We start from the raw sequence: 26,459 nt of genomic DNA, 5'->3' as shown, positions 1-26,459 counted from the left end.
GTTCCCTAGCCTGCCACTTGAAGCTCAGCCAGTTTTCACAGTCCAAGTTGGTGTTTGTCCATCTGTCACAGAGGTTCTGTAGTTGGTCGCTAAAAAGACTGGGAAAGGTGGGAGGAAGCCTCCAAGAACCTCTGGCTGTTTCCATAACCTATGGGAGCATGATTTTGAGTATGACCATTTTGTGGTCGGTTGTCATGTTGTGCACTGAGGTGTGATGTATCCTCTGAACATATTGTTCCAAGTTTTGGGACACGTACACCCTGTCTAGTCTTGTTGCTATCTGGCCACGGCACCATGTAGTTTCTACTTTGGAGGGGTTATTCCGCCTCCAGATATCGACGAGATCAAAATTTATACAGCATCGTTTTAAAGCGTCAATGCCACCAGTTCCGGTGTTTGCATTCCTGCCAATTTTGTCTAGACGTGTCTTCCACACAGTTCCAGTCTCCTGCAACTATTAGGTGTTCTGCTCCCAGGAGATAGTTTTCAAGGGCAGAGAAGAGACCAATTCTGTGGTATGGATTGTTCGGAGCGTAAACTGCAGCAAGTCGGATGGTATGGCCACCGTACTTCCAGTCCACCGTTACTAGGCATCCTGTGGCATCTTTTTGGACATTGAAGAACCCCCCCACAATTAGGGGGCGAATTAGTATCCCCACCCCTCGCGTGTGAGCGTCCCCGAAGCACAGTAGCTGGTGACCGGATAGCTTCTTGAGAAGTTCTCCACGTCCCAGTGCTTATAGAAATGGGTTTCTTGTATCAGGAGGATATTGATTTTGTGTGTTAACATTAGCCTCCAGACAGCGCTTTGCGCAAAGGGGTTGCGTAGTCCGTTAGTGTTTAAGGTTGCGATTTTAACTTCCATGTTGGTGTTAGTATGGGGGGGGGCGTTATCTGTTGGTTGTTCTATGCAGGCCAGTTCTGGTTCCTCGTCGGTGCTGGTTGCACATTCAGCGCTCGAGTCAATGACGAGCCTGTTTGGGGAGGCCCTCTCCCCTTCGTCTTCAGAGTCCATTTTGTGGACTTCTGGTTCTGTCGGTTGATCCCTTACTGGGGGTAGGCTCTCTAGCATTGTTACGTCATTGTCGAGGGGCTTTGTGCCTATTGTCTGACGTCGACCTGTAGTGTGGGTATACTCTGTCTCGTCCTCCGATGACATCAGGCTGCTTTGTTTCGCTTTTTTCTTTTCTTTTGATTCTGTTTCTCTTGTGCGCTTTGTTGGGGTGTTCCTCTTTCCTGCGCGTTTCATGGTTTTGCCACCTTGATGCTGGTGATGTTGTCCTGCGTGTGGCGGCTTTTAGGTTTTTGTGGAGGTTGTGTTTTCCGTTGATGCTCCCTTTTCAGCCTGTTGGCAGAGCTCCGGAAAATCGCTCCTTGATACTGTCTCAGGCTTCCCGATGGGTGTAGCCCTAATCGGTGTTATGGTCCCTCCAATTGCTTCTGAGAGTGTCCTGTTTGGACATGTGTCCACTTTGTGGGTCAGATCCCCACACTTCAGACAAGGTTCTGTACAGCTTTCTATTTTATGTTTTGATGCTTTGCAATTTCTGCGTTGTATTCGAGGGCAATCTGCCCCAAGGTGTTCCTCCGAGTTACATCTAAAGCACCTTCTTTTCACACCCAGGTAGTTGATCGTTACCCTCGTTCCCCCCAAAAAAAACGAAGTTGGGGACTTCTTTTTTCATTTCAGTCTGGATTTCGACGTCTCCTGTTTTCCATCCTTTATAGTCTGCGTGCTCAATTGCTTTAATCTCGTGAATTTCCCCCATTGACTAAAGAATTTCTTGACTTCAGGTTCGTTCTCTAGGTATTCTAGTGGAAACCTGGTTATTTTTAGCGTTTTGCGTAGCCTCCCTACTAGAAACAGTTTGATTGTTTGTCCACAACAAATGAAACCCTCTAATAATTTCTTTTTTGTTTGTTCGTTTTTGACCACTATTCGTTATCTATTGTTCCCGTAAGGTATAAAACCGTATATATTTTCAGCCCCTACTGTCTCTATTAGAGCTCTCGCTAACGCCCGCTGATCTACGGGCTTCGTGAGCTCGATACCGAGCATCCTAGTTCTAGGCAAAAAATTCGACATGGTTATAGAAATTCCTGACAACTGGCTGTAGAAATGGGATGTAAGGGAGGGCAAAATCGAGGAACGTTGGGTGTTCCTCACCGCAAACAAAGCGATACCAGAATAGACGGATAAAACAGGCAATAAAAAGAAAAAAGGTCTTACCAAAGCTGGGGTACTACTATGGAATCTGAGCATGGAACTCTCTTTTCAGGCCATTGAAACTGGATCTTCTTGAGAGGTAGACGTCTGCCTTTGGCCGGAGCTTTCTCGGGAAGTCCTTGGGAACTGTCACTGGAATCCGCTGCATTCTGCCGATGTCAATATTGAGGTCGAATGGGAGTTCATGTCTCTCATCATAGGCCTTTGGAGAATAAAGCATGCTGAGGGTCAGCAAACAGTAAGAGAGGAGAATAATGAAAGATAGAGTAGGATAGTAGGAGGTAAAAGAGGCCTCAGTCAACCTGTTTAGCCTTATATGGCTAATTGGTCTGTGACACATATTCTCAATTTATCTGTTAAAAAAAAAAAGAAAATTTAACCATAAAAATTTTGACTAAAGTTCACTTATAAATTTATCCTTAATAATTTCGTCAGTTATCTATGAAGGTGATCCATTGACCTGTTTTGAAAACAGTATTTTCAGTTAGAACTTTTTTTTTTTTTAAATTACATAAAAATTAAAGGACTTAAGGTCCGGTCAGTTGAATTGAAAGGGAACAAAATAAGGAACTTACAGACCTGGTACCACTGGAACTTAGAATGGGGTAGAAGACTGGCCCGGGAGATGCCGCTCACAAGAAGCAGCACCGCCTCGCAGTAAGCCTTCGCAGCCCGGGTTCTCAGATCTACCCCCCTTATTTGGAGTAAAGGAAACCGTGCCAGCGAAAGCTTTGTGGCGAGGAAGAACAGAGTGGTTGTTACTTTTCCTAGGGAGAGTTAGGTGGAGTTTTGGAGATACTAAAGAAATATACAGGGCTTGATGCGTCCCTGTATAAGAAAGCATATTTTCGGTGGTTTGCAGTATTTGTTCACAAATTTAAAGTCGCCTAGTAGATGTCTCTCTTGCGCAAGAAATTTAGGAAGATAAAAAAAGAAACCTTTCCTTATTCCTGCGTACATTAAATTTGCGTCCCGTACCTGGGATTTTTTCCGTACCTTCCAGATGTGATACTTTAAGACGTTAATTAAAAAAATGGCGAATTTTTGGGTCTTGTTGACTGGTGGCGGGAATTGCAGGTGTATGACCTCTTCTAGTGATAGCATCGGGATTCCCAGTGCTGCACTCAGTCTTTGCCAGACGCGTTGGGCTGGTGGGCAAAAATAAAAGAAATGCTCCACCGTTTCCACGCCCCGGCAGACATCACAAAAGGGATCGCACGGACTGGGTACGTACCTAGATTTAACCTGTTTCACTGGGAGCCGCCCATAAGCTATTCGCCAGGCCAGATCCCGATGAAAAGGCTGTCCCCAGCTATTCTTGATGTTTTTAAAGAGAATTTCATTGTTTGTCCCGAGGTTTGGTGTATCACGCCTGGAGAGTTGGAAGAAATCCCAGTATACTGCATTGAATTTGTGTGTGAGGATTTCTGTTCCTTTGTCTCTAAGTACTGTGAGTGATTTTACTAGTGTGCGGTACCACTTGGGCACAACCCTTGCACGGGGTCCAGCATAGTCCATGGTTCCAAATAGGGGGAGGAAAAGTCCTATAAAATATCTAATTAGGAGGCCTGAAATATGGTTTGAGTTTAAGGCCTTCCATACGGTTTTGAATGTATTTGCATAAAGCAAGCTTTTGAGATCAGGCAGAGCGTACCCCCCTTCTTCATGTTTTAGTTGCAGGTATTGTTTTTTAACCTCATGTTTTTTTTCGTTCCAGAAGAAATCTATGAGTTTTTTGGATAATTGGTTTTCTTGTAGCAGTGTGATGCCTGTGATATTGACTGTGTGCATCAGCATTGGGGTAATGATTGTTTTTATCACTGTGGCTCTGCCATAAAAGGAGAAAAAGGTCGGTTTGAATAGACTTATGTTTTCCGTACTTATTTCCTGTAATTTTTTAACTGGTAAAGCTAGCGACTCAGAAAAGGGAACTCCTAGTATTGTTAGCGGCTGTGTATGCAGCGCTAAACCATAGGGAAGTCCGGTGTTATGGAAATTTCCAAAATTTTTGATTTTGGTTTTTTGTGCATTAACTCGGAGACCACTGACTATGCTGAAGTTTTGCAGTATGTCAAGATAGATGCAGATAGACTCAGAGTCTCTGAGTGTGGCCACTACATCATCTGCATATGCTACTATTTTGCACTGTTTGGAGACTTGGGGCAGTGGAATACCATTAATTGCAGGGGTGTTCTCTATTCTTTTGATGAGGGGTTCTAATGCTAGGGAAAAGAGAAGGGGGCTTAGTGGGCAGCCTTGCCTAACCCCTCTCTTTATACGGATTGGTTCTGTCAGAAACCCATTAATAGACAGTTGTGTCGAGGCCTCCGCGTACATATGTTTAATTGTATGCCGAAGTCTCGGGCCTATGCCTACTTTTTTTAGGGTGTCCTGTAAGTACGTGTGGCTGACGCTGTCGAACGCTTTTTCCAGGTCGGTGGAGAGAAGTGCCAGGGGGTATTTTTTTCCCTTGGCCAGCCTGATTAGGTCTCTTAGCAGGAAGAGATTAAATTCCATAGATCTACCTGGGATTCCATAGACCTGTGAACTTGTTATTATGTTTTCTATTCCGCCCTTAATGCGTGTACAGATAATTTTTGCGAAAAGTTTATAGTCTAGGTTAGTTAAGGAGATGGGATGCCAGTTATTTGACAAGGTCCGATCTTGGTCTTTTTTGGGGATAAATATGGTATAGCTCTTAACGAATTCCTCGGGGATGTTTCCCGAAGTGAGGAATTCGTTAAAGATGTTTATTAATGCTGCCACTGCAAATTCCCAGATAGATCTATGGAATTCTATCCCCAGTCCGTCTGGCCCTGGGGTCTAATTTGTTTTCATCGTTTTGCACGTAGCCTTTATTTCGGCTGCAGTTATCAGCCTGTCATGCAGGGCACTAAGATGATCGGGAAAACGCGTTGCGTCCCACTCACTGAAGTCATCTGTGCCCTGCTGGTCAGAGAAGATGCCAATATACTGCTGATGAAAGTGACGGAGTATTTCGTGGGTTGAGTGTAGAATCTGGCCCTTCTCTTTGATCTGGTAAATCGTTTTCTCGTCATTAGCCGCCACCCGTTGTTGGTTGTAGAATGAGGCGGAAGGTGTTTCCAAATTTCTGAGATAGTCTCGTGCGAAAGTCGAGGTCATCGACTCTATTCTGCCGCTCTTGCTGCAGCTCTATTTCTACCTGTCTGATAAGATGTCCGCAGGGAACTCTGCTCCATTCGCTTGACCGGTACCAGCCGAGTTCCCTGTAGAGATCCCTCAGCCGTTTACGTTGTTGGTAGACCCTTTCGCACCCACATTTTTTAAAAAGTTCCTTAGCCTGCCACTTAAAGTGCAGCCAGTTTTCCCAGTCCCAGTTGATGTTTGTCCATTCATCACAGAGTTTCTGTAGCTGGTCGCTAAAAAGACTGTGAAAAGTAGGAGGAAGCCTCCAAGGACCTCTGGGAGTGTAATTTTTAAAATGACCAATTTGTGGTCTGTTGACATGTTGTGTGCTGTGGTGTGACGTGTCCTTTGAACATACTGTTCCAAGTTTTGGGACACGTACACTCTAGTCTCATCGATATCTGGCTGCTGCACCACGTTGTTTCTACCTTCGATGGGTTATTCCTCCTCCAGACATCGACGAGATCAAAATTTGCACAGCATCTTTTTAGAGCGGCGGTTGTGGAGTTTGCGTTCCCGCCTACTTTGTCCAAACGTGTGTCTTCCACACAATTCCAATCCCCGGCTACTATTAGGTATTCTGCTCCCAAGAGGTAGTTTTCAAGGGCAGAGAAGAAACCGCTTCTGTGGTATGGGTTGTTCGGGGCGTATACTGCAACAAGCCGGATGGTACGGCCACCGTACTTCCAGTCCATCGTTATTAGACATCCCATGGCGTCCTTCTGGACGTTGAAGAACCCCCCGCGATTGGGGGGCGAATTAGTATCCCCACCCCTCGCGAGTGAGCATCCCCAAAGCACCAGTAGCTGGTGACTGGGTAGCTTCTCGAGAAGTTCTCCATGTCCCAATGCTTATAAAAATGGGTTTCTTAAATCAGGAGGATATTAATTTTGTGCCTTAACATTAGCTTCCAGACAGTGCTTTGTGCGAAGGGGTTGCGTAAACCGTTGGTGTTTAAAGTGGCAATTTTAAAATCCATGTTGGTATTTGGAGGAAGGGGGGTGTTGTCTGTGTGTTGCTCTACATGTTCCACCTGTGATTCACTATCGGAGCTGTTTGGAATATCCATAACGAGGTCGTTTTGAAATTCCATTTCTGTGACGCTATAAATGTTCGTGCTGCAGATATGTGAATGGGGTTCTGCAGGTTGGTCCGCTACTGGGGATAGGTTTCCTGTCTTTGTTACCGCCTCCTCAAGGGGCTGGGTGCCTTCGCGTTGGCTTGTAGCTTGGATGTTGTCCATTTCATCTTCTGACGAGAGTAGGATGCTTTGTTTAGCCCTTTTTGCCTCTTCTGTTTCTGCCTCTCTTGTGCGCTTTATTGGGGCGCTGGTTGTTACAACTTCTTCCTCTTTGCTGTGGGTTTCGAACTGTTATTTCCTTGATGTGGCGGGTTGCCCTGGGTGTCTTACCCGTTATGGGTTTCATGGAGGTTGTGTTTTCTGCTAGTGTTTCTTTTTCGGTCTGTTGCTGGAGCTCTGAAAATCGCTCCCTGATGATACCTCAGGTTTACCAAGGGGTATAGCCCTGATCGGTATTATGGTCCCTCCAGCTGCTTCTGAGAGTGTTCTGTGCGAGCACGTGTCCACTTTATGGGTCAAGTCCCCACATTTAAGACATGCTTCTGTGCAGTTTACTATTTTGTGCTCTGTTGATTTGCAATTTCTGCACTGTAGTTTTGGGCATTCTGCCCCTAGGTGACCCTCAGAGTTACATCGGAAACACAATCTTTTAACACCCGAGTAGTTAACCATGACCCTTGTTTGGCCCACTAAAATGAAGTTGGGAACTTCCTTTTTCATATCCATTTGTATTTCAACGTCGCCTGTTTTCCAGCCTTTGTAATCTGGATGTTCAAATGCTTTGATACTAATAATATCGCCCCATTGGCTAAAAAAATTCTTGACGTCTTCATTCTCCAGGTATTCCAAGGGAAATCTAGTTATTCTTAACGTTTTCCGTAAACTCCCTATTAAATAAGGTTTGATCGTTTGTCCGGCACAGGGGAAACCCTCTAATAATTTGCTTCTTGTTTGGTCATTTTTGACTACAATTTGGAATCTTTCTTTTGAGTATGGTGTGAAACCGTATATGTTTTCTGCCCCTACTGTATCAATCAGAGCTTTCACTAACGTCCGCTCATCTGGGAGCCGCTTGACTTCGATGCCAAGCGTTCTAGTTCTGGGTAAAAATAACGGCATTGTTGGGGGAAGACCTAACTGCTGGCTGTAGAAGGGGGAGGTAAAGGAGGGCGAAGTCGGGGAACACCCGGTGTCCCTCACAACATGCGAAGAGATACCAGAAGGAATGGATAAAAGAGCCAATAATAAGAAAAAAAGGTCTTACCAACGCCGAGGTACTTCTGTAGAAAGTGAGCATGGAGCTCTCTCTTCTGGCCGCAAGAACTGGATCCTCCTTTGGACTGGTAGGCACAGGTTCTTTCTTCTTCGAACTGGAGCTCACTTCCACGTCTTGGCAAATATGAAGGTCTCTTCAGTGGGAGCCAGGCCCAAGCTGAGATACCAGGCAGAAGCATTCGCAGGTCATCTCTACCTATAGGAGTTGTCAAATGCTGTGCCACCCTTTTTTAATAAATTACTCTGGATTTAGAGAAGGATGTTGAAAGTTTATTTTTCACTTGGTTAGAGTATAATAAATTTAGTTTAATCCTTTATCCAAGTGTGAGCAAACAAAGTTTGCGCCTGAAAGTATCTTCAGGACTGGGGTAAGGTGGTACAACACCAGGACAACTCATTGCAAAGGTGGAGGAAGCTACCAACACTCCTGTCTCAGTATCTCCTGAAGATACTTTCAGGTACAAACTTTGTTTGCTCACACTTGGATAAAGGATTAAACTAAATTTATTATACTCTAACCAAGTGAAAAATAAACTTTCAACATCTTTCTCTAAATCCAGAGTAATTTATTAAAAAACGGTGGCACACCATTTGACAACTCCTATAGGTAGAGATGACCTGCAAATGCTTCTGCCTGGTATCTCAGCTTGGGCCTGGCTCCCACTGAAGAGACCTCAATAAAGGTCGAAACTAGTCTGGGTAGTGGCCCTTCCCTTAATGCATAACATTAGACATATCCGCAAGGAGATGTGTTTTGCATTATAGGAGCTACTGAGACAGGAGTGTTGTTAGCTTGCTCCACCTTTGCAACGAGTTGCCTGGTGTTGTACCACCTTACCCCAGTCCTGAAGATACTTTCAGGTGCAAACTTTGTTTGCTCACACTTGGATAAAGGATTAAACTAAATTTATTATACTCTAACCAAGTGAAAAATAAACTTTCAACATCACTATACGTTACATTTAAATTTACATTTAATTTTTCTCTCTAAGACACATTAACACGCTTTTTGAATTCTCTTAGAACAATCAATACCGAATCTTTATCAGGTTGAAAGTTCCAAAAGTTCGTCTCAAGAAAACATAATCATTTATATTCAGATCTAAACTTTTCACTCTTTCCTGTAATACAATCTTAAACTCCACTCTCTTAAATATAAGTCAATCTCAAAAGGCTAGAATAAGTCAGAGTACTTATCTAATTCTTTTGTCTTTGGTTCTTGCCGTCCTTTGTTTTCGAATCTGGATTTCTCTATACCAATACCACGTGGTTTACACGTGCTCGTTGGGCTGGACACTAGTCCTCTGCCTAGATTTTACGTAGTATGGACTTCTACTATGGCCTGCGATTTCATCTTGCCAATTCTGTTACGGTGACATACTGAACTCTGTCGAAAGTCACCTCTCAAATATAAGAGCTGAGCCGCGAAGACTTCTTGAAGTACACGAAACTCAGGAAGAAGAAAAAACTGGGGGGGATTTTCTTCCGTGTTACGGGTTATGTACCATCTTCAAGAGTGCCACCTTTTCACATTTGAAATTTTTCCACTGCTTCACCATTGGTCTCCGTTCGGGTGACTACACTGCTTTACATACGGGACCTTTTGGTTCGGGGAACGTATGAGTCAGCGTGCTTTCTAAGATATAGTGCCCTCAGGTATTTTTCTGACCTTACTGCATTTAGGGTGATCTTTGCCCTATATCGTTGAAATAGTTCGCATTCTTTCTTTGCATTATTTTGTTAATAATTCTCTCTTATTCTGCCCTCTTTTCTGACCTATATTTATTCTAGACACTCAGGTATAAGTTTCAAAATTCACAAAATTATTATACAGAGTGTAGTTACAAACAAGAAACACATTTTTTCTGCTAAAGGATAAGTATCTAACTTTGATTTAATGTAAATTGTTAGATTCTGGAATGGTGACGTCAGAAAATTCTGAAGGCGCCGATTTCAGATCTAATTCTAGTGTAGCAGTTTGTAATAGCTTGAAGGGCTGCTAAGGAATCTGTGAAAAATATAAATTCTTTGGGGTTTTTTTAAGCTTGTCCAAACTGGTTTAGACAAGCTTATCGTTGATGCAAAATGATGTTTGCATCCAGATGGGCGAAGCATATTCCATTATGGGTCAGATAATAGAGTTGTATGTGACTTTTAAGATTTTAGCATCAGCTCCCCACTCTTACCTGAGATACTTTTCATGATATTTAGGCTTCTTTTTGCTCTGACTTCCACATTGTTCATATGTTTATTGAAGCTTAGTAATGGATCCAGAGTAACCAAGGTATTAAGTGACCTTCTGCTGTTTCTAAGTTGTTGTGAGCTGAGAATAGGACAAATCATCAGAAAACCTAACTATCTTTGTTTCTCTATTTAAATTTTTGTCCAAGTCATTTAAGTAGATGGAAAAAAGGAGTAGGCTCAAAATGCTGCCTTGAGGGAATCCCTGTCTTATTTTCACTTTATTGGAAAAGGTATTATTTATTTTAACTTGAATTGTTCTATTTCTTAGAAAGTTATAAATCCAGTTTAGAAATTTCCCTTCTATTCCAATATGACAAAGTTTCGAAAAGAGTTTCTTTCTCCACACCTTGTCAAAGGCATTGCTAAAAGTGGGGATGTAGCTTTAATAAGTCTAAAGTGTTGCATTTTGGAGTGCATATATATATATATATATATATATATATTGTTTTATGAAAAAAATTGAATGACTAGAACCGAGATTTAATTAAAAAGGTTTTAATATAAACACACTACTAGTTTCGGCCTGTAACAGCCTTCTTCAGGTGACATTATAAAAGAAAAAACACTAAACATTGAGGGTTAAAAGACTATGAACAACATAGACAGTCTTTATACATAATTAGCATTAAAACGTTGTAGTTGTATTTAAAGCTGTTCTTTCATTTGTTGCATTGTTGGGAGAGTGCGTGCTTGCTGCATCATGTGAACGCCAGTACATGATTACAGCTGAATGACTATCCGGGAGGTTGTAGCTTAAGTTGTTATTTAGATGAACAGGATTGAAGATGATTTCTCTCGATTCCACAATTTTTCTCTCTATTTCGTCACTGCAACGGAAGATGTTTGTAGATTTTTCCCAGCAGACTTTATGACTTTGGTTATCATCATTAGGATTAGCCGAGAAGAGGATATGACTTGATAATGCACTTGCTCGCTGTCTCTTGTAAGTAATGTCTCTCATGTGTTCTTCCATACGCATTTCGACAGATTTGTCTGTCTGCCCGAAATAAGGAATATCGCAGTGACATAATATTTTATATATGCCAGGGTATTTGAGTTGATGATGACAAGGTTTTGGGTGGCTAATTAAGGAATGGATCTTTGGAAGTGGAGTGAACAAGGTTCTGATATTGTATTTTTTTAGAACTTTTGCTAATTTATGTGAAACAGTACTTATGTAAGGAATAGATATATTGCTTATGAATCTATTTGTTTCTTCTGAGTGATGTCTGGGAGGATTAAGAAGGAATTTGTTAATGATTTTCTTGGAATATCCATTAACTTCGAAAGAAGTTTTCAGATGGTTTATTTCTGTAAGCAGTTCATTTGGATCATCAAGAAGAGAACGGGCTCTATGTCCCAAGGTGGAAATTATTCCAAGCTTATGAGGAGGGAAATGATGGGATTGACTGTGCCGATATCTGTTGGTATGTGTGGTTTTTCTATATATCGATATTTTTAATTTACCAGCAGAAGAGCGAGTCAGTTTGACATCAAGAAAAGGCAAGGAATTATCCGTTTCAAGCTCAGCAGTAAACTTAATACTTTGATATCGGCTATTGAGATGTTCGAGGAAAACCATAAGGGATTCATGTCCATGGCTCCAAACAATGAAGACATCATCCACATAACGTTTCCAAACTTTAGGTGTTAAAATAAAGGAAGAGATAGCCTTGGTTTCAAAATCTTCTATATTTGCAAGAACAGGAGATAAAGGATTACCCATAGCCAGTCCATGATTTTGTTTGTATATATTACAGTTGATGAAAATGACATCATGGCTAGCTTGGACATAACTTCTTTGTTCGCTAATGTCCCAACAGATGAAGTCCTAACATTACTCAAGGACAAGTTATCCAAAAAAATGTTAGCCTTGCTTACACATTGCATCAGGTCCGGTTACTTCAAATTTCAAGATAATATATACAAACAAAATCATGGACTGGCTATGGGTAATCCTTTATCTCCTGTTCTTGCAAATATTTACTTAGAAGATTTTGAAACCAAGGCTATCTCTTCCTTTATTTTAACACCTAAAGTTTGGAAACGTTATGTGAATGATGTCTTCATTGTTTGGAGCCATGGACATAAATCCCTTATGGTTTTCCTCGAACATCTCAATAGCCGACATCAAAGTATTAAGTTTACTGCTGAGCTTGAAACGGATAATTCCTTGCCTTTTCTTGATGTCAAACTGACTCGCTCTTCTGCTGGTAAACTAAAAATATCGATATATAGAAAAACCACATACCAACAGATATCTGCACAGTCAATCCCATCATTTCCCTCCTCATAAGCTTGGAATAATTTCCACCTTGGGACATAGAGCCCGTTCTCTTCTTGATGATCCAAATGAACTGCTTACAGAAATAAACCATCTGAAAACTTCTTTCGAAGTTAATGGATATTCCAAGAAAATCATTAACAAATTCCTTCTTAATCCTCCCAGACATCACTCAGAAGAAACAAATAGATTCAAAAGCAATATATCTATTCCTTACATAAGTACTGTTTCACATAAATTAGCAAAAGTTCTAAAAAAATACAATATCAGAACCTTGTTCACTCCACTTCCAAAGATCCGTTCCTTAATTAGCCACCCAAAACCTTGTCATCATCAACTCAAATACCCTGGCGTATATAAAATATTATGTGACTGCGATATTCCTTATTTCGGGCAGACAGACAAATCTGTCGAAATGCGTATGGAAGAACACATGAGAGACATTACTTACAAGAGACAGCGAGCAAGTGCATTATCAAGTCATATCCTCTTCTCGGCTAATCCTAATGATGATAACCAAAGTCACAAAGTCTGCTGGGAAAAATCTACAAACATCTTCCGTTGCAGTGACGAAATAGAGAGAAAAAATTGTGGAATCGAGAGAAATCATCTTCAATCCTGTTCATCTAAATAACAACTTAAGCTACAACCTCCCGGATAGTCATTCAGCTGTAATCATGTACTGGCGTTCACGTGATGCAGCAAGCACGCACTCTCCCAACAATGCAACAAATGAAAGAACAGCTTCAAATACAACTACAACGTTTTAATGCTAATTATGTATAAAGACTGTCTATGTTGTTCATAGTCTTTTAACCCTCAATGTTTAGTGTTTTTTCTTTTATAATGTCACCTGAAGAAGGCTGTTACAGGCCGAAACTAGTAGTGTGTTTATATTAAAACCTTTTTAATTAAATCTCGGTTCTAGTCATTCAATTTTTTTCATAAAACTATGTATGTTAACCGAGTCAATGATCATTCTGTCATATATATATATATATATATATAGGACTGTGTACTATATTGATGGAACTGTACTGCAAGAAATGGATGACATTTGAGATTCTGTCAGTAGACTGAAGTTTAGAGGGCATATTGCAAGTGTTACAAAGTCTGCACATCATGCTACCACTATGATAAGAAGTAGGCTAATTAAAAGGAGCTGGTTATGCCGCACTTGGACTTGTGCTCACATTTGGTCACCTGGTTTTCATTGTGATGTGGAAACATTGGAGATGGTCCAGAGGCAGGTGACTACGACAATATCAGGATTGGAATGTTGGCTATGGAGAGAGAGGTTGAAGGAATTAGGATTGCAGAGTTTGGTGGATAGCAGAAAAGGAAGTGATATGATAGAGATGCTGAAGTCAGTGAAGGGATGTTATCAGATTAATCCAGGGTGGATAATTTCTAATATTTTATATATCAAACTTTTAAATTTGTATTAAATACAAAAGAGAACTATATTCAAGCTTGGTACAAATATATATACAGGCATCCCTCGACTTAATCAGGGGTTCCATTCCATCTAACAGGATGTAAGTTGATACATTAAATCAACAGTTATAAGGGTTAGGGAGTTAACCGTGATAAGTATACTGTCATTTTAATTTCTTAAACTTTATAAAATTGTACTGTGCATGTAAACTATAAAACAGGAGAATAATCACCCAAATCTTTCTCCACAATCACATCTTCATTACCTTCTCTATGTGAAGGACCAGGCTGCGTCTCTTCTGGTGTAACCTTTTGTTCTTTTTATGAAAATGTCCAATATGCTTTGCTTATTCCTCTTCTTCTTTTCATCATAAATTTGTTTATAGCAAACAAATGCATCACGTGTTTTCCTTTCTACTAATAAGTAGCATTCAACATTTGGGTCCATGTCTTCAGCCATTTTTGAGAACATTTCTGCAAGACCCCTCACCGTGAATTGTTTAACTACCTTTTCTTGTTTCTCTTTTCCCTCTTCCTTTTCTTGTTCTTCCTCTTCTGCAACAAGTTCATCTGGTAATTCTTCATTGGTTAACTCTTCAGGGATACTTTCTATGAGTGGAACTATGTCGTCATCATTCACTTCGAGATTCAGATTGTTTGCTGGGCCCACTATTTCTTCATTGAGAGGTCACTTTGTCCCAAGTCACATCAATATTTTTAATAGCGTGATAAATATTGATGCATTCGCTGTAGATAATAAGCCTTAAACACTTCAAGAACTCCCTGCTTCATTGTTTGTCTCAATGAAGTAGTGTTTGAGGGAGAAACATGACATTGATCTTGGGGTGGAGATCACCAATGTAAGGTGGATGATCTTGAGCATTATCTAGAATTAATAAAATTTTAAATTTTACATTTTCTTTCACACAATAGCTTTCTATTTCACTCGCATAACCGTTGATCAAGGCATCCTCAAACAATTTTCGAGTCACCGATGACTTCTTATTGCTTTAATAAAGAACTGGAAGAGCATGCTTTCTAATGTTTTTGAAGGCTTGTGGATTCTCACTGTTCCATATCACAAATGGTTTCAGTTTATATCCAGCCACATTGCCTCCTAATAGAATCGTAATATAGTCTTTAAGAGCTTTGAAACCAGACATAGATTTTAGCTTTTTGTGGATGAATATCTGCTCGGGCATTTTTTCCAAAACAAGGAGGTCTCATCCATATTAAATATTTGCTGTGGCAAATAATTTTCCTCTGTAATAATTTTATCCAATTTCTCCACAAACTCCTTGGTATCCTTCTCATCAGCACTTGTAGGTTCACCATACGTTTTCACATTATGTAGCACAAAATGCTGGTTGAATCTCATAAACAAACTGGAAGAAGCGTTGAATTCATAGTCATAATCAAGCTCTGCTTTTTCCTTCAACATGTTGAAGAGACTTAGTGTCTAAGCAGTTATGGTCCTAGAGCCAAGGGGATATTGCTTTTGGTTCAGGTCATCTATCCATGATGCAAGTAGCTTTTCCATATCACTGATAGGACCTTGTTGTTGCTTCATCACTATTGTCAATTTAATGGAAGCAATCCTTTCATAGCCTCTATGATTTTATCCTTATTTTTCAAAGTGCTTGTCACTGTAGAATGAGATCAGCCGAAGCCATGTGCGATCGCATTGACGGGATTACCAGCTTCATTTTGCTTTATAACTTGCAACTTCGTCTCGAGATCAATTGCTCACCTCTTTTTCTGTGATTCTTCACTAGGTTTTTTTGATTGGCCATGTAGGGGCTATGTTGCACAAAATATTTAGTGTTGACCTATTTCTCAAACACAAAATCAACAGAGTAACTGTTTGAAGACATTTGCCAACTGCCGAGGGAGGTTGCTGCTGAATGTGCTGTTGCCACTGCACATGATGCGTTGTTGCTAAATAAAAATCTTTTAACTTTATGCTCGCTTGCATCTTGTTCAAAAGTATAGTCGAAAATGTTATTTATTCTCTTATAGGACCATGGACATATCTTCGAGTGGACATAAGTCGAGGGATGACTGTGTGGATGTGTAATAGGAAAAAAAAAAAGCATTAGTCCACCCATCGTATGAATGTAGTATAGGTTTCAATAAATAAATATGGGTGGGACCACATAAAAAAAATTCTCTCACTCTGTGACTCTTACAGTTCAATTCACTTCTGATGGATGATTCAAATACTGTACGAAAAAAAAGAAAGTGACCATAGCATTCAGCTAAAAGTTCTATAGGTTTACTTGATTATATATATGGGTGCTTGCAGCCAGAGGCATAGTGAGGCTATGGCCAATGTGGCCCCAACCATAGGCGCTATTTTACATAAGTGCAAAAATTGAGATTTTTGAAGATTTTTTTTTTTTTTAGAATGCCACAATTTTCTTTCCTGGCCATAGGTGCCAACGCCACAATATTCCTTCCTGCTATAGGCGCCAAAATTCCTCATGACGTCTCTACTTGCAGCATTTATCTAATCACTTTCCTTTTTTTTTACTCATTTATTTAGTATGTATTAGCTCTCAAATTCCTTAAATCATAATAAAAAAAAAATATATATATATATATATCACTTGTCTGTTATGCTTGCAAATCTTCTAGAAAGCAAGTTAGATATTAAAAATAAAAATAAAAAATCGTTTCAGTTTCTGGGCATGAAGATAATCACTCTAACAGTAGGAGTATGTTGAATTGAACATATCCAAAGGGAGTGTCAAGGAAACAAGCTTTATTGTGGATTTTGCCTCATTTTATGAAATGTATGCTTCTAGCTTCCCATATAAGCATATATCACTCACTAATATATAATGGCTTGATAAATTTTACTGTGAAATATTTTCTGAGATTACAGATTTCAACTTGGCAATTTCTCCTTTTCTGCTCTCACTCTCTCTCTCACAACAGCTGTTCCAAAGCCCTTAACTAACATGCATGCCTTGTTGCCATGATTGAAATCAAAAAGGGAAAACTTAGCTACCATTAGTAGAGCAATTACTTGATACAGTAGTGCATGGCTTAGGAAAACTACTATAAACAGACATAAAATAATATATATGCTAGTTCTATGTAACCCCCATAAAGATTGCGAAATTATTAAGGTAAGCGAGTTGACTATTTAAAGTATCTCAGTTTCAGTTTCCGTTGTTTCACCACTGGTTAGCCACATGGTGGTTCTGGTTATGCTAAGGCATTCAATTGCATTAAGAAATATGAAGAAATAAGTTTAAAAAAATAATGGAGACATACTGTGGTTCAAGATAAAAATAGTAAGTTCAAACTGTTCTTGATCCTGAAAATATATGTTCAGTTCGACAAACCTTCAACGTTAAATTTTATAATTTCTTTGAACAGATACTTTTTTTTTTTTTTTCAAATTTAAGTTTTAAATAAAATGTTAATACTTTTTTTTTTTTTTTTTTTTTTTTCCCCAGCTTGTCATCTACTCTACTGTCATACCATAGGAACTATGTCTAAACTTTCTATAGATTTGCAATAAAATGAAAATAAAAAACTTAGCATTGTCAACTACAAATTATCTGAAGATGAAATAGTTTTCTCATGGATGGAATAAATCAGAGATGCAGACTGATAGATCAGTTGACCAGGAAAAAGATCAGAAACAACCTGTTGGTGGGTCACCCAAGCATGAATGTGTTAATTGATTCTTAATACACTTTCTCCAGCCATACAGTTTAACTTCTTAAATTGTCAATTAATAGGAAAAAAAACTGTTATTTGTTGATAAGAGACTGCATGAATATTTAATATTCTCTAAATTAAATAGTTAAGGAAATATTTTGTATCAAAGATTTGCTGAGGAACAATTTTTTTTTTTTTTAATATAAAAATAGAAAGCAAGTTGTTGAAGTCTTGCAACGTATTATGATCACATAATTTGTCACAAGGTTAGAAGCAGGTTATTTGTTCTAATAGTAAATTGAAAACTTGTTATTTGAATTATCATTATAATGGTAACTGGATGCCATAAGTACCCATGAAATCAATACTATTAATGGCCTTGATTCTTCAATGGAATAAACTACCGTTACTTATAATAGTTTATAAAGGAACTATGGCTCTTTATCACTGTGCAGTTGGGAATAAAGATGTGTATTAATTCATAATAGTTATTCATAAGTATTCCTACATTAATGTATTTAATAATTTAATCATATTATATTTTGTTTAGTTGCAATTGTGTCAGAATATGTACATTTATGAAATGTCAGAAACCTTGATTTTTTTGTTGTTGTTGTTGTGATCACCTTAATTGTTAAAAAAAATGAAAAATATAAAATCATAATTTTGAACATACAGTAACTCGATTGGTTATTTTATAATAGTATATTTCTAAAAGTATACAATATGTAGCAACAATATACCTTTGTTGCTACACACACAGTGTATTCACCTTAGATATTGAAACTCATGATAAAATTTTATAAATCTGTAAATATGTGCATTTTTATCATATTTTCATTTTTGAAGATATAGTATATAGTGTTTATTTTTAATTCTACTGCTGGCTCCTTTTTTTTTTTTTTTAATTTATTGCTATAGATGTAATTGCTGATGTTTTATAATTGATTAAACATTTATATCCTGATATTTAAAAAAATCATAAAATAAAGAAATAATATTGAAAATAAACATCTGCAGGTTCTTCCATTTTTAAACTGACATAAGATTTTGTTTACAAAATTATTAACTTGTTTTGGTTTTTTATTAACTAACAGTTGATAGTTTGCATATTAAAAATTTAAGGTTTTATATTGCATTCATTTGTTGCAAAAAATAATTTATTTTTTATTTTTTTTTATTAAATTTAAATTACTCAACATTTCAAATATATTTCTGGCTTAGTTGGCCAAGTGGTGCATATCTGCTCTCCAACCAACAGACCGTGGCTTTGAATCCCTCTGGGCATGGTTGTTTGTAATTGTCTTTAAGTAGAAAATGAATTTTATCATTTGTTGTGAAACTGCTTCTCCAGTTATTGAAGACCTAAAGTGGCTTGAAGAGTTCTATATTTGATTTTGGAGCAGGATTTCCAGATTATGTAAAAAAAATAAACTTAATAAATACAAAAGATTATATAAAACTAATAAAAATAAAATTTAAAAAAATATCCTTAGCTCATTCACAGTATTAATGTACTAATAGGTTTATGACCTTTCATGATGGAAGGCACATAAAATTGTGCCCTTTGTCACTTGTCTCATTACATGTAAAGAGGAAAGTGAGGTATCATATGGTGTAATATATTGTACTTCCCCTTGTCCTTCTACTTAATGTGTTATTGATGAAATGTATAATTAAATGCATCATAAAATGTGCAAAGTGGAAGTTTCAAAGGTAAATATGTCTGAAATGCTTATCTTTCTCTATCAAAGCAACATTTTGAATAATGTCATAAAGATAATATTTAAAGATTTTGATAGGGTGACATCATTAAAATCTACAACATATGAATACAAGCAGTATTTCCACCTCCTTGGAGTAGGCATAAATTTTTCATACATATAGATAACTTTTTCATAAAATTAATATCACTGAAAATAACTTATTTTAAACGTTTATTATCATATTGGTATTTTCTTCACTTTTCAAAGAAAATTGTTAAAAATTTTGGAGACTTTTTGTTCAAAATGAAAATCAAATCTATGCACTAGAACAGTGATTCCCAACCTTTTTCCACTTGTGTACGCTTTAAACCCATTTCTGTAAATTGTACTCCTTGTTTTTAAATACTGACACTTGTGTTCAGTGCCGATCTTAATGAAAAATAGTGGAAATAAGGTAACAAGTTGGGAAAGGAAAATTACTACACTAAAAGTATAAACCACAGATTTAATTTTACAATTTTTTTTAAGCCTTTGGCTCTTCATGTATTAGTAATTAACTTTACAATATTCGTAACACAGAAATAAGTATAGATTCATGTTAAATATTGATAATGATGATCAAGTATTTAACAAATTTTTGATTTATTATTATTAATAATATTTATTTGTATTATCTGAAAAATCTGTAATAATTGGTATACAGATCACTAGCCGATTGAAACATTGTTGGTGAGATCGTTGAACTTGCTTTGATGCACTTAGTTTCTTGAAATCAGGCTCAAAAGATGCAAGATACAGTCTTAAATCCAGACTTGCATTAAGCTTGTTGCGGTACTTATTTTTTATGAAGGTGTAAGAAGAAAAAACTCTCTCCATTAGTTCAGTATTAGTAATTGGCAAGAGGTATTTGAGTGCCTTCTCACTGAGCTGTTTGTATTCCTCACTGACATCTACCCAGAGGGTAATAAGATGCTTTCTTTTAAAATCAGATTTTAAAGAAGAATCGGTTGAAAGTTTGATTAACTGCTCTTTTTCATTGATTGATAGTTTAGCTTCTTTGAAGAATTCTTCATTGAAGAGATCTGCAATTCAATTGTTTTCTTTATAAAAGGATACTTTGAGACCTTCCAAGTGACTTAAAATATTCTTTTTCACGTTTTGGGATAGGTGCAAGTCATTCTCAGATAAGAAGTTGTGCAGAGTTTCAAAAACCTCATTCTGAACTCTTTCAATACACACTTTCCAAAAGTCCAGTTTTTTAATCATTGACTCAATTTTGTCAGTTACTTTGAATATAGTGATTGAGCTGTTTTGAAGTCGCAAGCTGAGTTTGTTTATTTCTTCTGATAAATATGCAAGACTTTGAAGCCAATTACTGTCATGAAACTTTGGAGCAAGATGGAAATGATGGTCTTCAAAAAAAACCTGGACTTAATGTCTAAGTTCAAACAGCCGTGTAAGTTAATACCATGGTCGATACCTTGTCCTCCAGAATTCGAAAGTTGGAAACTAAGCTCGAGACACTTGACGACCAGCTCCCAATTGCAAGTGCACCCATGCCCGTTAACAAAATTCGTGAACTAATTGCATCGATGGTACACGAGTCGCTCGAGGGTAAAATAGGAGACTCATTGCAGTTATCCTGAACTTTCCATTGGGAAAACGGAAAGTCATTAAAAGAAGATGTCGGCAAACTATGGAGAATGCAACTTTGATCCCAGAAATATCATCAAATGCAATTGTTTCAGACCCATAAACAAAAGAAAGGACAGAATGAACTTTCCACATCTCGTGAAAGTGACCTGTGACATGCACCGACAAACACATCCAAATTTATGACGGCGATAAACAACAAGCTAAAGAACACTTGCCCCTAGTCACTTGTAAGTGCTTGATCTGATTTAACTTTTACCCAGAGAGAAAAGATGCCAACTCCGAAGACAACTAGAAGAAAAACGCCAAAATGGAGACAACAGTTGGATGATAGACTACAAACAAACCAAACTAGTGCAAAAACCAAGTGATGCCACAAGGAGACCAGTATGCAGGAAACGTGCAAGACCCTTGCAGTCAAATCCATGCTTCGCAGAACTTTGCATATCCACTTCACCAACATCCGTGGCCTCAATTCCAACTTTAATAGTGTTCACTACCATCTGCAGTCCACCAAACTCCACCTACTCTTTTTAACAGAAACTCAAATCTCACCTTCCCCCAGCACTATCCATCTCAACCTTCCTAACTATACAGTATTTAACTCCTTTTGACCCAAGGGTGGTGTCTGTGCATATATCCGTTCTGACATACCCTGCCAGAGAGCATCTAACCTAGAATCACCCAATTTTGATCATCTTTGCTGAAAATATCCCTCCCCCACTTAGTTAAATTCATCTGCTGTCTCTGTCGCTCTTCTAATACCACCAACTACTCTGAGCTCTTTCATTTCCTTTCCTTAAAAGTTGATTTTCTCCAGCCCCGCTCTCCTACCAGTGAAATCATCCTGCTGAGTGATTTCATTGTCCATAACACCAATTGGCTTTCTTTTTCCGTTTGTACAGATCCTGCAGGCAGAGATGCTGAAACATTTGCCATCACTAATGACCTTACACAAATTGTTCAAAATCTGACCAGAATACCAGATAACCCGAACCACTCCCCAAATACCCTAGATCTCTTCCTTACTAATAACCCCTCCAAATATCCAGTGAATGTAGTGAGCCCCCTGGGTAATTCTGACCACAGCCCAGTTCTCATCTCCTCTCCCATACAACAATGCTTACACAGTCACTCCCACAAGAGTAGTTTGGCATTATAACAGCGCCAATTGGGACAGTCTCCGAGACAACTATGCTTCATTCACTTGGTTGGATTATTGTTTCCGGTCCAAATATATGCACCGAACGTATGACCAAAGTAATCTTCGCTGGCATGAAGACATACATTCCCCACACTACTCTGAACTGCCACCCCCCCCTAACTAAACCCTGATTCTCCAAAAGATGTGCCAAGGCTGTCGTCGTCGTCCAGTAGCAAGAGGGTTGCAGCATATGAGCAGCTCTTCTCCATTTCTCTCTGTCTTTCGCTTCCATCATTCTTAAACCAGTCCATTCCACGATGTCATTAAACCACTCTCTAGTTGGTCTTCCACGTCTTCTCTTCCCCTCAACTTTCCCTTGTAATATAGTTCTTGTCAGGTGTCCCGAAGAACCTCTCAGAAGATGTCCTGCAAATCTGGTCTTTCTTTGCATAATATTCTTTAGCGGTGTTCTTTCCATCCCAACTCTTCTTAAAACTTCTTGATTTGATATTTTTTCTGTATAGCTAATCTTTTCCATCTTTCTATAACACCACATTTCCAATGCATTAATTCTTTCCATCTCTCTCTTTCTGAGTGTCCATGACTCACTTCCATAACTTGCAATACTCCAAACTGTTGCTTTAACTATTCCAGTTCTAATGCCTATTTTAATGTTCTTGTTTATTAACATTCTCTCCATTTCCATAAATGCCGATTTAGCTTTGCCTATTCTATTTCTAATGTCCAACTCTGAAGTTCCTTTCTCTGAGATCCAGCTACCTAAACATTGAAATCTTTCCTCCACATCTTATTTTTACATTATCTCCTATTTTTCTACCCATTATCATTATCTTGGTCTTTTTTGTGTTAATTCTTAGTCCATACTCTTCACAAGAGTTTTCAATTCTTTGAATAATTTCTTGTAACCCATTTTCACTTTCTGCCATCACCACTACATCATCTGCATATCTTAAGTTATTAATGATTCTTCCGTTTATTTTTATTCCTTCTTCTACATCCTCAAGTGCCTCTCTAAATTTGTACTTGCCAAGGCTGTACAAATGAAAAATCAGACATACCACAACTGGCTCAAATCAAGAACCCCATCCTCCTTCAATGCCTATACTGAAGTCTGAAACAGATGCAAAAAATTATCAGTGCTTCTAAAACAGAATTTGAATGGGCAGGAAGCTTGCAGCCTGTCCAAATGGCAGCCATGCCTTTTGGTCTCTCTCGCCAAGGCAATTGGTCGTAACTTTTGCCCTACACTATTCCCACCCCTATCATATTTACCCACAGAAAAAGCTAACCTTCTGGCTTCACACTTTGCATCTAATGCACACATAACTGACAATGGCAAATGCCCCCCAGTCATTCCAACTGCCCAACATACAATGCTCCCTATATCTTTTTGCCAAAAAGAGATCTTAAACATGTCTAAATTGGACACAAAAAAAGTCTCCTGACCCTGATGGCATTCCTCCAGTTGTCCTGAAGGTCCGTGCACCAGAACTGGCCTATATTAAACCCATTCCTAAAAAGGGTGACAAATCACTGCCGTCTAACTACTCCCCTATCTCACTCACTTTATCCAAAGTGATGGAGAAAACCATCAACTCTCAGCTCCTATTCTATCTTGGCGGTACCCAGCTATTAAGCGACCACCAGTACGGATTCTGTTGATGCCGATCAACTGGAGATCTACTCTCATACATTGTCCATTGCTGGACAAATGCCATAGAGAAATTTGGCGAATCCCAAGTGGTTGCACTTGATATCTCTAAAGCCTTTGACCGGGTCTGGCACAAAAGCTTACTAAGCAAACTCCCATCATTTGGACTGTCTCAGGACTTCTGCAGATGGATTGCCAGCGTGCTGTCTGGATGCACACTATGTGTGACGGGAGATGGCTCCCTATCCTCTCACAATCCAAGTAATGCTGGGATCCCACAAGGTTCAGTTCTCTCACCAACCCTCTTCCTTTATCAATGACCTACTTCAATTGACCTCCAATTCAATGTACAGTTTTGCAGATGACAGTACATTGCACGCCTTCCTTTCATTTGACATACCCTACTCTACACAACTCACTTCAACCCACAGATCATCAACCACCACCACCACTGCCCTTAATTCTGACCTCCAAGCCATCCTCCAATGGGACTCAGTCAACTTTAATGCTAGTAAAACCCAGTTCTGTCTTATTTCTCACAAAAAAGAATAATTTTTCCCCCAACATTATTTTTGATAACACTCAAATTCCCAGACAAGATGAGATTCTCTTCTCGGAATTACCCCGACATCAAGCCTCTCCTGGCACAAACACATCACAACCATTGCATCCTCAGCTCCCAAAAAAACTAGGTTTTCTCTGTCGCTCAAGACGTTACTTCACCTCTAAACAGCTGTTAACCTTATACAAATTGGAAATCCGCCCAGCTCTCGAATACTGCTCTCACATTTGGAGTGGGGCTCCTAAAAGCTCTCTCAAAATGCTTGACTCAATACAGAGGAAAGCAATTAGACTGATAAATGACCCATCTCTTACCAACTCACTCCCCTCACTATCACATAGACGTTTGGTCTCTGCAGTTTGTATATTCTATATTTCCATGGGAAATGTTGAAAGTTTATTTTTTATTATGTTGAAAGAATGTTGAAAATTATTATGTTTTATTATGTTGAAAGTTTATTTGCAACGAGTTTCCCTGGTGTGTACCACCTTACCTCAGTCCTGAAGATACTTTCAGGCGCAAACTTTGTTTGCTCACACTTGGATAAAGGATTAAACTAAATTTATTATATTCCATGGGAAATGTTCATCTGAAACAGCATCAATAATTCCCCAGCTGTACGCGAAATGCATACAGCTGCTGCCTAACATTCTTTCACAGTACACCTTGAAACTCACAGAACAAGTTTCTTTACCTTCCTCTGATGTATTTCCCAAGAAATAAAACATGCAGACTTTCAAATCAAATGTAAACAAGTTTCTCCTTTCCCAACTAACGTACTATAGGTTGGCCAGCCAACCTCTCGTAGATGGGCTCAACATAAAAAAAAAAAAAATATTTACCCTAGATAACTACCTTACCTTACCTCCTTATGCAAAAGTAATGTGCTGTGAAGGCTCTTCATTTATTCACACAATGCTTTAAATAATCTGGAGTTTCATGGTTGTGACTTAATAAAATTTACAACTTTTACAGCTTCATCAAGAACATCTTTCAGTTCACTAGGAAGAGGCTTGGATGCAAGAGTTTGTCTATGAATGCAGCAGTGACTCCATGACACATGGGGAGCTACTTCTTTAACTCGGCCATGCAGACCTATAAAACAACCTGACGTAGACTTGGCTCCGTCAGTGCATACACCACAACAATTTGACCAACTAATGTCCTTTTCAATGAAATAACCATCGATCACATTAAAAATATCTTCACCTGTGGTACGCTCTGTCAATGGATAACAAAGCAACAGATTTTCCTCAATTTCATTTTCTGTCAAGTACCTTGCGATAATGAGCAAAATAGATTAATCAGCAACATCTACACTTTCATCGACCTGGATAGAAAAGAATTTACTTTTTTTAATTCTATCTACTATTGCAGCTTCAACATCGTCAGACATATCCTGAATTCTTTGAGACGTATTGTTTGAAAAAGAGATAGTATCAATTTTGCAGACATGTTCTTCAAACATACAAAACATACAAAAATTGGCATCCTTAATACAAGGAGAAATTAAATCTTCAGCTATGGTGTGGTTTTTACCATATTTAGCCATGTGATAAGCAATACGGTAGGAAGCCTCAACTGCATTCTCGTTGTCTTTCTTTCCTGACGTCACGTATGAAGTTACATTTGGACGCTTTTCTAAGCGCTAAAAATAATGTATTTCTTTGTTTTTATACATGGAATGTTTAGTTTCTAAATGTTGCATGAGTAGAGAGGGTTTCATGCAACTGTTGGATAATACTTCCCCACACACAACACACAAAGGGTTAGGACAGTCATCATCCCCTACAAATGAAAATCCATATTTAATATACTCTTCACAGTATTTCCTTTTCTTCTGTGTAGCACCTGAGACACGCACCTTTTTACTATCTCCCAGTGTGGGTGTACTCGTAGCTGTGGACACGTGTTGAGAAGTACTTGGCAATAGGTTATAATCCACATCAGGTTTTGGTTTTTTAACCGTTCCTGTTTTCAACCTTTACAGATCCTTTGCCTTAGACAGATCATAGAAAAATATAAAGAATCCAGACGCCCTCTGGTAATGTGTTTCTTAGACTACTCTTGAGCATGTGAAACTGCAGGAAGTAATGAAAAGAATGGGTTTTCCTCAACACACTATCAGGTTGATAGCCAACTTTTATAAGAAGCAAGAAGCCATGGTAAGAACAGGTATTGGATTGACTGACTGGCTTCAAGTTGGAAAAGGAGTTAGGCAAGGATGTTTACTTTCTCCTCACTTGTTTAGTATATATGCAGAGGACATGCATGAAGCATTGGATGAGCTCAGGACAGGAATTTGGATAAGAGGTAGATTGATCAGTAATC

At 38.6% G+C, this 26,459-nt stretch overlaps 1 protein-coding gene across 4 annotated transcripts in view; it reads left to right on the top strand.

The window, feature by feature from the left end:
- LOC150106301 (transmembrane protein 230) overlaps window positions 1-19,112 on the top strand; it is a 150,796-nt gene extending 131,684 nt beyond the window's left edge. For all 4 annotated transcript variants that reach the window (XR_016548298.1, XM_090392334.1, XM_090392333.1 and 1 more), the window contains exon 6: window positions 17,184-19,112. The gene's annotated coding sequence lies outside the window, so the exon portion shown is untranslated. The remainder of the gene's footprint in view (window positions 1-17,183) is intronic.
- Window positions 19,113-26,459: the final 7,347 nt, after the last annotated feature.

Source organism: Typopeltis vanoorti, chromosome 5, assembly GCF_054136105.1.
Source record: "Typopeltis vanoorti isolate ZY-2024b chromosome 5, IOZ_Tvanoo_1.0, whole genome shotgun sequence".
Lineage (NCBI taxonomy): Eukaryota > Metazoa > Arthropoda > Arachnida > Uropygi > Thelyphonidae > Typopeltis > Typopeltis vanoorti.
Note: the sequence above shows the minus strand (reverse complement) of the source record. Positions and strands in the feature narration are given on the sequence as shown.